Consider the following 11,361-nt stretch of genomic DNA (forward strand, 5'->3'; position numbering starts at 1 on the left):
AAACACTCAAGCCAGGCTCAGATACTTAGTCGGACAACTACCTGTATTGCACCCTGGGATCACAGGGTATGAGGATGTAAAGGATGAATTAGCACGAGTGGAACGAGAAAGAGCCGAAAAGAGTCATGAGTCAGTAAAGAAGGCACTGGAAGATTGGAAAATAGCCAGAATGAATCGGATGCAAGGAAGTGCAAGTGAACATAAAGATGACAAACAAGGGAGAGAGCATGAGCATTCCGATAAGTAAAAGGTGGTGGAGCTCCCTCTTTGTTCTATTTTTTTGAAGTTTTAAATAAGGAAAATCATGTATGAAATAGAACATGCTTCCAAAGTAGCTTAAGAACTTTCAATTCTGCCTTTAAAATTTCAATGTTTAAGTCTAAGTGTGTTGGTCTAGGTCCCTGGCTTTCCATTGTCATCTTTCTTATATGTATGCTTGTCCTTTTAAGTCAATATAAAAGAAAATGTTATGAAAAAGCAAGAGTGGGATTTATCCTATGAAGTGAGTTCTTAAGTTTATGGTAGGGTCATTGATTAGCTAAGTTGGTTCACCAACAAGGTGTATAGGCAACTATATGCTCCAATTCACACGCTTGAGACACACCATATGAGACTAACCAAACAATAAGATCCCAATAAGAGTTTGAAAAAGAAAGAAAACCAATAAGAAATAGGGCTAGGCACCAAGGGTTTGAATATTGAGGCATGTGTCTGTGGTGTTCCTGTGCAATGGATATGCTTGGATGAATAAGCTCTTAGGGGTGCCTTATCACCTGGTAACTTGGGTTAACTAATCTGGGATTATCAGCTGAAAGTCCACTATCAAGAGCAACCTTTGCCACAGAGCACTTAGTAACCCAAAGAGGTGCTGGACACCAAGGTCTCAAGAAAAATAATAACAAACCATGTGCCTGTGGTGTGTATGTATGGGAGAAAGAGACTTGAGGGAGTAAGTCCTTAGGGGTGTCTTAACACCTAGCACCTTGAACCAACTGGTTCGGGAGTGTTGGCTGAAAGCTTATCATAAGAGTCGCCCTCTCACAAAGCACTTAGCCTAAAAAGAATGCAATAAAACCTGGAAAAGAAGGGAGGATCAATAAATAGGAAGTCTCAAAGGATGCAATCAAGTGAGTGTTCAAGGGCATGATAAAGGCCTGAAAACCAGAGAAGGAATGAACCTAAGTTGCTATGCATGAAACCCCCATAAACCAGGGATTTGAAATTCAATAATAATTATTTGTTTATCTTGTTCTTTCATTCATTCTTCCTATGTTTCAGTACTTGCTTAGGGACAAGCAAGCTTTAAGTTTGGTGTTGTGGGCATCTTGGCCAGTTTCACTGACCTTTTCTTTACTGTTTTAGGGTAGTTTCATGCATTTTCTTAGTAAATAAGCAAGTTTTTGGATAAAAATACACTTACACCTTGATTCAAGCAAACATTGTGAACTTTACATGATTTCATGAGAATTAAGCAGGAATTGAATGATATAATTGATGATGCATGATCTCATGACTTGGACAAGAGCTTTGATGCACTTTGATTGCTTGATTTCAGGACAAAGGAAGCAAGAAGGAGCCACATTAGTTGTCACATTGAGCTAATTAACGTGTCCACTAACGTGGAATGGGGATAAGCTGGTAGTGTTAATGGAAAAAGTGATAGCCAATAATGCCTTCAATGCCATCATAGCCCACGTTAGTTGCCATGTTAAGTACATTAATGTGGTAGCTAACGTGGAGGAAAAGAGGAGCTCCAATGTTAGTGGTAAAAGTGAATGCCACTAACGTTCCACAAAGGCACAAATTAAGCCACGTTAAGAGTCACGTTAATCTAATTAACGTGAACTATAACGTGGGATGAGGAATCAATTACCAACGTTAGTGACACTTACCTTTGTCACTAACGTTGGACCAACCCAAGAGTGCCCACGTTAATGGTCACGTTTAGAAGACTAACGTGAGAAGTAACGTGGAGCTAAGCATGATAAGCCAACATTAGTGACACTCACCTTTGTCACTAACGTTGTAGATGGCAGTCACCACCACATTAGTGGCCACGTAAATCCAATTAACGTGAACTCCAACGTGGGAAGGAGGGGCATTTGGAGCGTTAGTGACAAAGGTAAGTGTTGCTAACGCTCTCGAAGCTTAGGCATGCCCACGTTAAGAGTCACGTTAGTCATACTAACGTGAACTATAACATAGGGAAAGGGGGCAAAAAGCAACGTTATTGGAAAAGGTGAGTGCCAATAACGTTTGTGAAGGACCAAGAGGCAACGTTAGTGGTCATGTTAGTGCCACTAATGTTGAAGTTAACATGGATCATTTTGGGTTGGAACATTAATGAAAAAGGTGATCGTCAATAACGTTCTCGAACCCACATTTTCACTTAATGTTAACACCACTAACGTCTTAACTAACGCCCATGCCTAACTCACACCTTTCTGAAAACAAAGCTGAGCCCACTGAAGATTGTAACTGCTTCAACACAAGATCAAAGGCCCATAACCAAGACTTGAAGAACTAACTAGAAGAGCAGGAAGAGTAGTATATATAGGAGTAGTTTTGAACTAGAGATGAGCTTGGCAATTTGGAGAACTACACCTTGTACATTCACTTTTTTGCACTTTTAGTTACTCTAGAATGTATTCTTCTTCATCATTTTCCATTTCCAGAGCTATGAACAACTAAACCCCTTTCATTGGATTAGGGAGCTCTGTTGTAATTTGATGGATCAATTATAGTTTTCATTCTTCTACCTCTTTCTTTTCTCTTGATTTACTAGAAAGCTTTCAATCTTAATTCAATTGGTTAGTTGTCTTGGAAAAGAAACTCTCCATAATTGGATCTCCTGTGAGCCTTGGAAAAGGGATGAGGAGATCATGCTAGAAATGCTTTCTCATGTTGGACCAAATTCGGGTTTGGACGAATATAGTGACATGTAATCCTCCCAGCACTTTGATTTGGAAATACATGTGGTATAATCAGTGACCATACTTCATCTCTTCCCATGAGCAATTAAATCAAGGAATTAGGCAATTGTTCAAGCTTAAAGAGATTGGGTTTCCAAGGAATTGGGATCCAATCACCTAAGATTGCCAAGGAGATCAATGAATGCATTGATTGAGGAAGAGATGAGAATGAACTTGATCTGGAGAATGCAACATCTCCTAAGCCCAATGAATCCCCTATTTCTGATCTTACCCATTCTCTTTACTTTTTGCCATTTACCTTTATGCTTATCTACCCAATTCCCCATTTAAGATTCTGCAATTACTTTCTGCACTTTACTTTCCTACAATTTATTTTCTATAATTCTCAACCCCATTTCTGTTTAGTTCAACTAGCTCATCTTCCCAACTAAAGTTGCTCGACCAATCAATCCTTGTGGGATTCGACCTCACTCTATTGTGAGTTTTTACTTGACAACAATTCAGTATACTTGCAGAAGGGAATTTGTTGAGAGATGGTGGACAAAATTGTGATCATCAACAATGGCTCCAAAGACTTGGTGCTCTCAAACATAAATCACACTTTGTCACAACTCCGCACAACTAACCAGCAAGTGTACTGGGTCGTCCAAGTAATACCTTACGTGAGTAAGGGTCGATCCCACAGAGATTGTTGGTATGAAGCAAGCTATGGTCATCTTGTAAATCCCAGTCAGGCGGATTCAACTATATTAAGAGATTATTGGATTTTTGAATAATAATAATAAATTTAAACAGAAAATAAAGATAGAGTTACTCATGTAATTCAATGGTGGGAATTTCAGATAGGTGTATGGAGGTGTTGTGTTCCTTCTGAATCTATGCTTTCTTACTGCTTTTATCCCAATTTTGTCACTCCTTTCTATGGCAAGCTATATGTAGGGCATCACCGTTGTCAATGGCTACATCCCATCCTCTCAGTGAAAATGGTCCAAATACTCTGTCACAGCACGGCTAATCATCTGTCGGTTCTTCATCATGTTGGAATAGAATCCCTTAATTCTTTTGCGTTTGTCATCACGCCCAGCAATCGCGAGTTTGAAGCTCGTCACAGTCATTCAATCCCGGAATCCTACTCGAAATACCACAGACAAGGTTAGACTTTCTAGATTCCCATGAATGCTGCCATCAATTCTAGCTTATACCACGAAGATTCTGATTAAGGAATCCAAGAGATATGCGCCCGGTCTAAGGTCGAACGGAAGTGGTTGTCAGTCACACATTCATAGGTGAGAATGATGATGAGTGTCACAGATCATCACATTCATCATGTTGAAGTGCAACAAATATCTTAGAAAAGGAATAAGTCGAATTGAATAGAAAATAGTAATTGCATTGAAACTTGAGGTACAACAGAGCTCCACACCCTTAATCTATGGTGTGCAGAAACTCCATCGTTGAAAATACATAAGTGATGAAGGTCCAGGCATGGCTGAATGGCCAGCCCCCAAACGTGATCAATAGTCTCCTAAGATGAATAATAAAATGAAACTGAGACCAAAGATGTCTAATACAATAGTAAAACGTCCTATTTATACTAGACTAGCTACTAGGGTTTACAGAAGTAAGTAATTGATGCAGAAATCCACTTCTGGGGCCCACTTGGTGTGTGCTTGGGCTGAGCTTGATCTATCCACGAGCTGAGGCTTCTCTTGGACTTGAACGCCAAGTTGTAACTTGTTTTGGGCGTTCAACTCTGGTTCGTGATGTGTTTCTGGCGTTTGACTCCAGAATGCAGCATGGAGCTGGCGTTGAGCGCCAGTTTACGTCGTCTAAGCACGAATAAAGTATGGACTATTATATATTACTGGAAAGCTCTGGATGTCTACTTTCCAACGCCATTGCGAGCGCGCCATTTTAAGTTCTGTAGCTCTAGAAAATCTATTTTGAGTGAAGGGAGGTCAGATTCCAACAGCATCAGCAGTCCTTTGTCAGCCTCCTATCAGAGTTTTGCTCAGGTCCCTCAATAGTAAAGTCCAGAAATGTGAATTTAGCATAAAAACTAATGAAAACATCCCTAAAAGTAGCTAGATGCTACTAAAAACTACCTAAAAACAATGCCAAAAAGCGTATAAATTATCCACTCATCACAACCCCAAACTTAAATTGTTGCTTGTCCCCAAGCAACTGAAAATCAATTAGGATAAAAAGAAGAGAATATACTATAAATCCCAAAATATCAATAAATATTAGTTCTAATTAGATGAGCAGGACTTGTAGCTTTTTGCTTCTGAACAGTTTTGCCATCTCACTTTCTCCTTTGAAGTTTAGAATGATTGGCATCTATAGGAACTTAGAATTTCAGATAGTGTTATTGATTCTCCTAGTTAAGTTTGTTGATTCTTGAACACAGCTACTTTTATGAGTCTTGGCCATGGCCCTAAGCATTTTGTTTTCCAGTATTACCACCAGATACATAAATGCCACAGACACATGACTGGGTGAACCTTTTCAGATTGTGACTCAGCTTTGCTAGAGTCCCCAGTTAGAGGTGTCCAGAGCTCTTAAGCACACTCTTTTTGCTTTGGATCACGACTTTAACCACTCAGTCTCAAGCTTTTCACTTGGACCTGCATGCCACAAGCACATGGTTAGGGACAGCTTGATTTAGCCGCTTAGGCCTGGATTTTATTTCCTTGGGCCCTCCTATCCATTGATGCTCAAAGCCTTGGATCCTTTTTACCCTTGCCTTTTGGTTATAAGGGCTATTGGCTTTTTCTGCTTACTTTTTTTTCGCCACTTTTGCTATTCACTGCTTTTTCTTACTTCAAGAATCAATTTTATGATTTTTCAGATCATCAATAACATTTCTCTTTTTCATCATTCTTTCAAGAGCCAACAATTTTAACATTCATAATTAAAGTATTGTCACCACATCAATATAATTAAACTAAATTCAAGGACAATTTTTGAAATTTATGTACTTCTTGTTCTTTTGAATTAAAAACATTTTTCATTTAAGAGAGGTGAAGGATTTATGGAATTTATTCATAGCTTTAAGACATAGTGACTACAAAGTAATGATCATGAAGTAGAGACACAAAACATAGATAAAAACGAAAAACAAAAAAAAATAAGAACAAGGAATGAATCTACCTTAGTGGTGTCTTCTTCTTGAAGGACCAATGATGTCCTTAAGCTCTTCTATGTCCCTTCCTTGCCTTTGTTGCTCCTCCCTCATTGCTCTTTGATCTTCTCTAATTTCATGGAGAATGATGGAGTGCTCTTGATGTTCCACCCTTAATTGTTCCACATTGTAACTCAAATCTTCTAAGGAAGTGTTGAGTTGTTCCCAATAGTTGTTGGGAGAAAAGTGTATCCCTTGAGGCATCTCCGGGATTTCTTGGTGATGAGCTTCCTCATGCGTGTCTTGGATTCCATGAGTGGGCTCTCTTATTTGCTCCATCATTTTCTTAGTGATGGGCTTGTCCTCCTCAATGAGGATGTCTCCTTTTATGATAACTCCAATTGAGTAACATAGATGGCAAATAAGATGAGGAAAAGCTAGCCTTGCCAAAGTAGAGGGCTTATCGGCTATTTTGTTGAATTCATGGGAGATGAATTCATGAACTTCTACTTCCTCTCCATTCATGATGTTATGAATCATGATGGCCCGATCCACAGTAACTACAGATCGGTTGCTAGTGGGGATGAGGGAGCGTTGGATGAACTCCAACCATCCTCTAGCCACAGGCTTGAGGTCCAGTCTTCTTAGTTGAACTGGCTTGCCTTTGGAATTTCTTTTCCATTGAGCTCCTTCCACACATATGTCCATAATGACTTGGTCCAACCTTTGATTAAAGTTGACCCTTCTAGTGTAGGGGCGTGCATCTCCTTGCATCATGGGCAAGTTGAACGCCAACCTCACATTTTTTGGACTAAAATCTAAGTATTTCCCCCGAACCATTGTAAGATAATTCTTTGGGTTCGGGTTCTTACTTTGATCATGGTTCCTAGTGATCCATGCATTGGCATAGAAATCTTGAACCATTAAGATTCTGACTTGTTGGATGGGGTTGGTTAGAACTTCCCAACCTCTTCTTTGGACCTCATGTCGGATCTCCGGATACTCATTTTTCTTGAGCTTGAAAGGGACCTCGGGGATCACCTTCTTCTTGGCCACAACATCATAGAAGTGGTCTTGATGGGCTTTGGAAATGAATATTTCCATCTCCCATGACTCGGAGGTAGAAGCTTTTGTCTTCCCTTTCCCTTTTCTAGAGGTTTCTCTGGCCTTAGGTGCCATCAATGGTAATGGAAAAACAAAAAGCTTATGCTTTTACCACACCAAACTTAAAATATTGCTCGCCCTCGAGCAAGAGAAGAAAGAAAAGAAGAAGAAGAAGAAGAGAAAATATGGAGGAGAGTAGGGGAGGTGTATTCGGCCAAGGTGTAGAAGACGGGGTTGTGTTGTGTGAAAATTAATGAGAATAGAGGGGTTTATATATTGAGGGGAGAGAGAGTAAGTTCGGCCTTTTAGGGTAGGATTGGGTGGGAAAGAAATTTTCAATTTTGAAGGTAGGTGGGGTTTATGGGGAAGAGTGGATGGATGTGAGTGGTGAAGGGGGTAACTGGGAAGAGAGATTGAGGTGATTGGTGAAGGGTTTTGGGGAAGAGTGTTTATTGGAAAGAGAGGATGAATGTTGAGAAGAGGGGAGAATATGGTAGGCGGGGATCCTGTAGGGTCCACAGATCCTGAGATGATCCTGTGGGGTCCACAGATCCTGAGGTGTCAAGGATTTACATCCCTGCACCAATTAGGCATGTAAAATGCCTTTCCATGCAATTCTGGCATTTAAACGCCAAAGTGATGCATGTTCTGGGCGTTCAACGCCCATGTGCAGCATGTTTCTGGCGTTGAACGCTAGTTCCATGCTTGTTTCTGGCGTTCAGCACCAGCTCTCCTCAGGGTGCATTCCTGGCGTTTGAACGCCAGGATGTTGCTTGTTTTTGGCGTTCAACGCCAGATCCATGCTCTATTCTGGCGTTGAACGCCAGCCAGATGCTCCTTACTAGCGTTTAAACGCCAGTAAGTCCTTCCCCCACGGTGTATTCTTCTTCTGTTGTTTTTGATTCTATTTTTAATTTTAATATTTTTTTCGTGACTCCACATGATCATGAACCTAATAAAACATAAAAGAACAATAAAATAAAAAAAAATTAGATAAATAAAAATTGGGTTGCCTCCCAATAAGCGCTTCTTTAATGTCAATAGCTTGACAGTGGGCTCTCATGGAGTCTCACAGGTGATCAGGTCAATGTTGTATAATCCTAACACCAAACTTAGAGTTTCATTGTGGGGATTCAACACCAAACCTAGAGTTTGGTTGTGGCCTCCCAACACCAAACTTAGAGTTTGATTATGGGGGCTCTGTTTGACTCTGTATTGAGAGAAGCTCTGCATGCTTACTCTCCCTTGTTACAGAAGGATAGTCGTGTGCCTTAAACACAAGGTAGTCCCCGTTCAATTAAAGAACTAATTCCCCTCTGTTAACATCTATCGCAGCTTCTGTTGTGGCTAGGAAAGGTCTTCCAAGGATGATGCATTCATCCTCCTCCTTCCTAGTGTCTAAGATTATGAAATCAGTAGGAATGTAAAGGCCTTTAACCTTTACTAACATGTCGTTTACTAATCCATAAGCTTGTCTTACTGACTTGTCTGCCAATTGTAATGAGAATAAGGCAGGTTGTACCTCAATGATCCCCAACTTCTCCATTACAAAGAGTGGCATAAGATTTATGCCTGACCCTAGGTCACACAGAGCTTTCTCAAAGGTCATGGTGCCTATGGTACAGGGTATTAAGAATTTCCCAGGATCTTGTTTCTTTTGAGGTAAAGTTTGCTGAACCCATGTATCAAGTTCACTAATGAGCAAGGGAGGTTCACCTTCCCAAGTCTCATTACCAAATAACTTGGCATTCAGCTTCATGATGGCTCCTAGATATTGAGCAACTTGCACTCCAGTTACATCTTCATCCTCTTCAGAGGAAGAATAATCTTCAGAGCTCATGAACGGCAGAAGGAGATTTAATGGAATCTCTGTGGTCTCTATATGAGCCTCAGATTCCTTTGGATCCTCAATAGAGAACTCCTTCCTGCTTGAGAGACGTCCCATGAGATCTTCCTCATTGGGATTCGCATCCTCTCCCTCCTTCTTGCATTCGGCCATGTTGAGTATATCAATGGCCTTGCACTATCTCTTTGGATTCTCTTCTGTATTGCTTGGGAAAGTACTAGGAGGGATTTCAGTAACTTTCTTACTCAGCTGGCCCACTTGTGCCTCCAAATTTCTAATGGAGGATATTGTTTCACTCATGAAACTTAAAGTGGCCTTAGACAGATCAGAGACTAGATTAGCTAAATTAGAAGTGCTTTGCTCAGAATTCTCTGTCTGTTGCTGAGAAGATGATGGAAAAGGCTTGCTATTGCTGAGCCTGGTTCGTCCACCATTATTAAAGCCTTGTTGAGGCTTTTGTTGATCCTTCCATGAGAAATTTGGATGATTTCTCCATGATGAATTATAGGTGTTTCCATAAGGTTCACCCATATAATTTATCTCTGCCATTGCAGGGTTCTCAGGATCATAAGCTTCTTCTTTAGAAGATGCCTCTTTAGTACTGTTGGATGCCTTTTGCCATCCATTTAGACTTTGAGAAATCATGTTGACTTGCTGAGTCAACACTTTGTTCTGAGCCAATATGGCATTCAGAGCATCAATTTCAAAAACTCCCTTCCTTTAAGGCGTCCCATTATTCACGGAATTCCTCTCAGAAGTGTACATGAATTGGTTATTTGCAACCATGTCAATAAGTTCCTGAGCTTCTGCATGCGTTTTCTTTAGGTGAATGGATCCACCTGCAGAGTGGTCCAATGACATCTTGGAAAACTCAGATAGACCATAATAGAATATATCTAATATGGTCCACTCTGAAAACATGTCAGAAGGACACTTTTTGGTCATCTGCTTGTATCTTTCCCAAGCTTCATAGAAGGACTCACCATCTTTTTGCTTGAAAGTCTGAACATCCATTCTAAGCTTGCTCAGCTTTTGAGGAGGAAAGAATTTATCCAAGAAGGCCGTGACCAGCTTATTCCAGGAGTCCAGGCTATCTCTAGGTTGTGAGTCCAACCATGTTCTAGCTTTGTCTCTTACAGCAAAAGGGAAAAGCATAAGCCTTTAGACTTCAGGATCTACTCTATTCGTCTTAACAGTCTCACAAATCTGCAATAACTCAGTTAAAAACTGGTAGGGATCTTCTTATGGAAGTCCATGAAACTTGCAGTTTTGTTGCATTAGAGCAACTAATTGAGGTTTCAGCTCAAAATTGTTTGCTCCAATGGCAGGAATTGAGATGCTTCTTCCATCAAACTTGGAAGTAGGTGCAGTATAATCACCAAGCATCCTTCTTGCATTATTGTTATTGGGTTCGGCTGCCATCTCCTTTTCTTGTTCGAAAATTTCAGCAAGGTTGTCTTTGGATCATTGTAATTTAGCTTTTCTTAGTTTGCTCTTCAGAGTCCTTTCAGGTTCTGGATCAGCTTCAACAAGAATGCCATTTTCCTTGTTCTTGCTCATATGAAAGAGAAGAGAACAGAAAAAGAAGAGGAATCCTCTATGTCAAAGTAAAGAGGATCCTTATTATTAGTAGAAGAAGAAAAGAATAAAGAAAGGAGAATCCAAACACAAGAGTAAGGATAGAGGCAGTGATTGGAGATGAAGAGAGGTGAAGAGAAGTGTTAGTAAATGAATAAATAAATAGAAGAAGATGAGAGAGAGAATTCAAAAATTAATTTTGAAAAATAGTTAATGATTTTCGAAAATTAAAAGTGAAATAAAATTAAAATTAAAATTTGAAACAATTAATTAATTAAGAAGATTTCGAAAAAGAGCGAAGTGATTTTCGAAATTTAGAGAGGGAAAAGTAGTTAGGTGGTTTTGAAAAAGATAAGAAACAAACAAAAAGTCAAATAGTTAGTTGAAAAAGATTTGAAAATCAAATTTGAAAAGATAAGAAGATAAGAAGTTAGAAGAGATACTTTAAAATCAAATTTTTGAAAAAGATAAAATTTTGAAAAAGATATGATATAAAAGATAGGATAAGATAGATTTAATTTTTAAAATTAAAATTAATTACTTAACTAACAAGAAACTGAAAATTAAGATTCTAGAATTTAAAGATTGAACCTTTCTTAACAAGAAATTAACAACTTCAAATTTTTTAATCAATCACATTAATTGTTAGCATAATTTTTGAAAATAAAGATAAAACTAAGAAAAAGATTTTTGAAAAATATTTTAAAAAATTACATTTTCGAAAATTAAATCAAATAAAAAAAGATTTGATTTTTTGAACAAGTTTTAATAAGATA

The 11,361-nt window shown here is 39.1% G+C and overlaps 1 non-coding gene across 1 annotated transcript; it reads left to right on the forward strand.

Moving 5' to 3' along the window:
- Nucleotides 1-9,926: 9,926 nt before the first annotated feature.
- LOC112793745 (small nucleolar RNA R71) lies at nucleotides 9,927-10,030 on the forward strand. The gene has a single exon (XR_003198442.1). It is a non-coding gene; the product is annotated as a small nucleolar RNA R71 (small nucleolar RNA).
- Nucleotides 10,031-11,361: the final 1,331 nt, after the last annotated feature.

Source organism: Arachis hypogaea, chromosome 3 (genome assembly GCF_003086295.3).
Source record: "Arachis hypogaea cultivar Tifrunner chromosome 3, arahy.Tifrunner.gnm2.J5K5, whole genome shotgun sequence".
Taxonomy (NCBI): domain Eukaryota; kingdom Viridiplantae; phylum Streptophyta; class Magnoliopsida; order Fabales; family Fabaceae; genus Arachis; species Arachis hypogaea.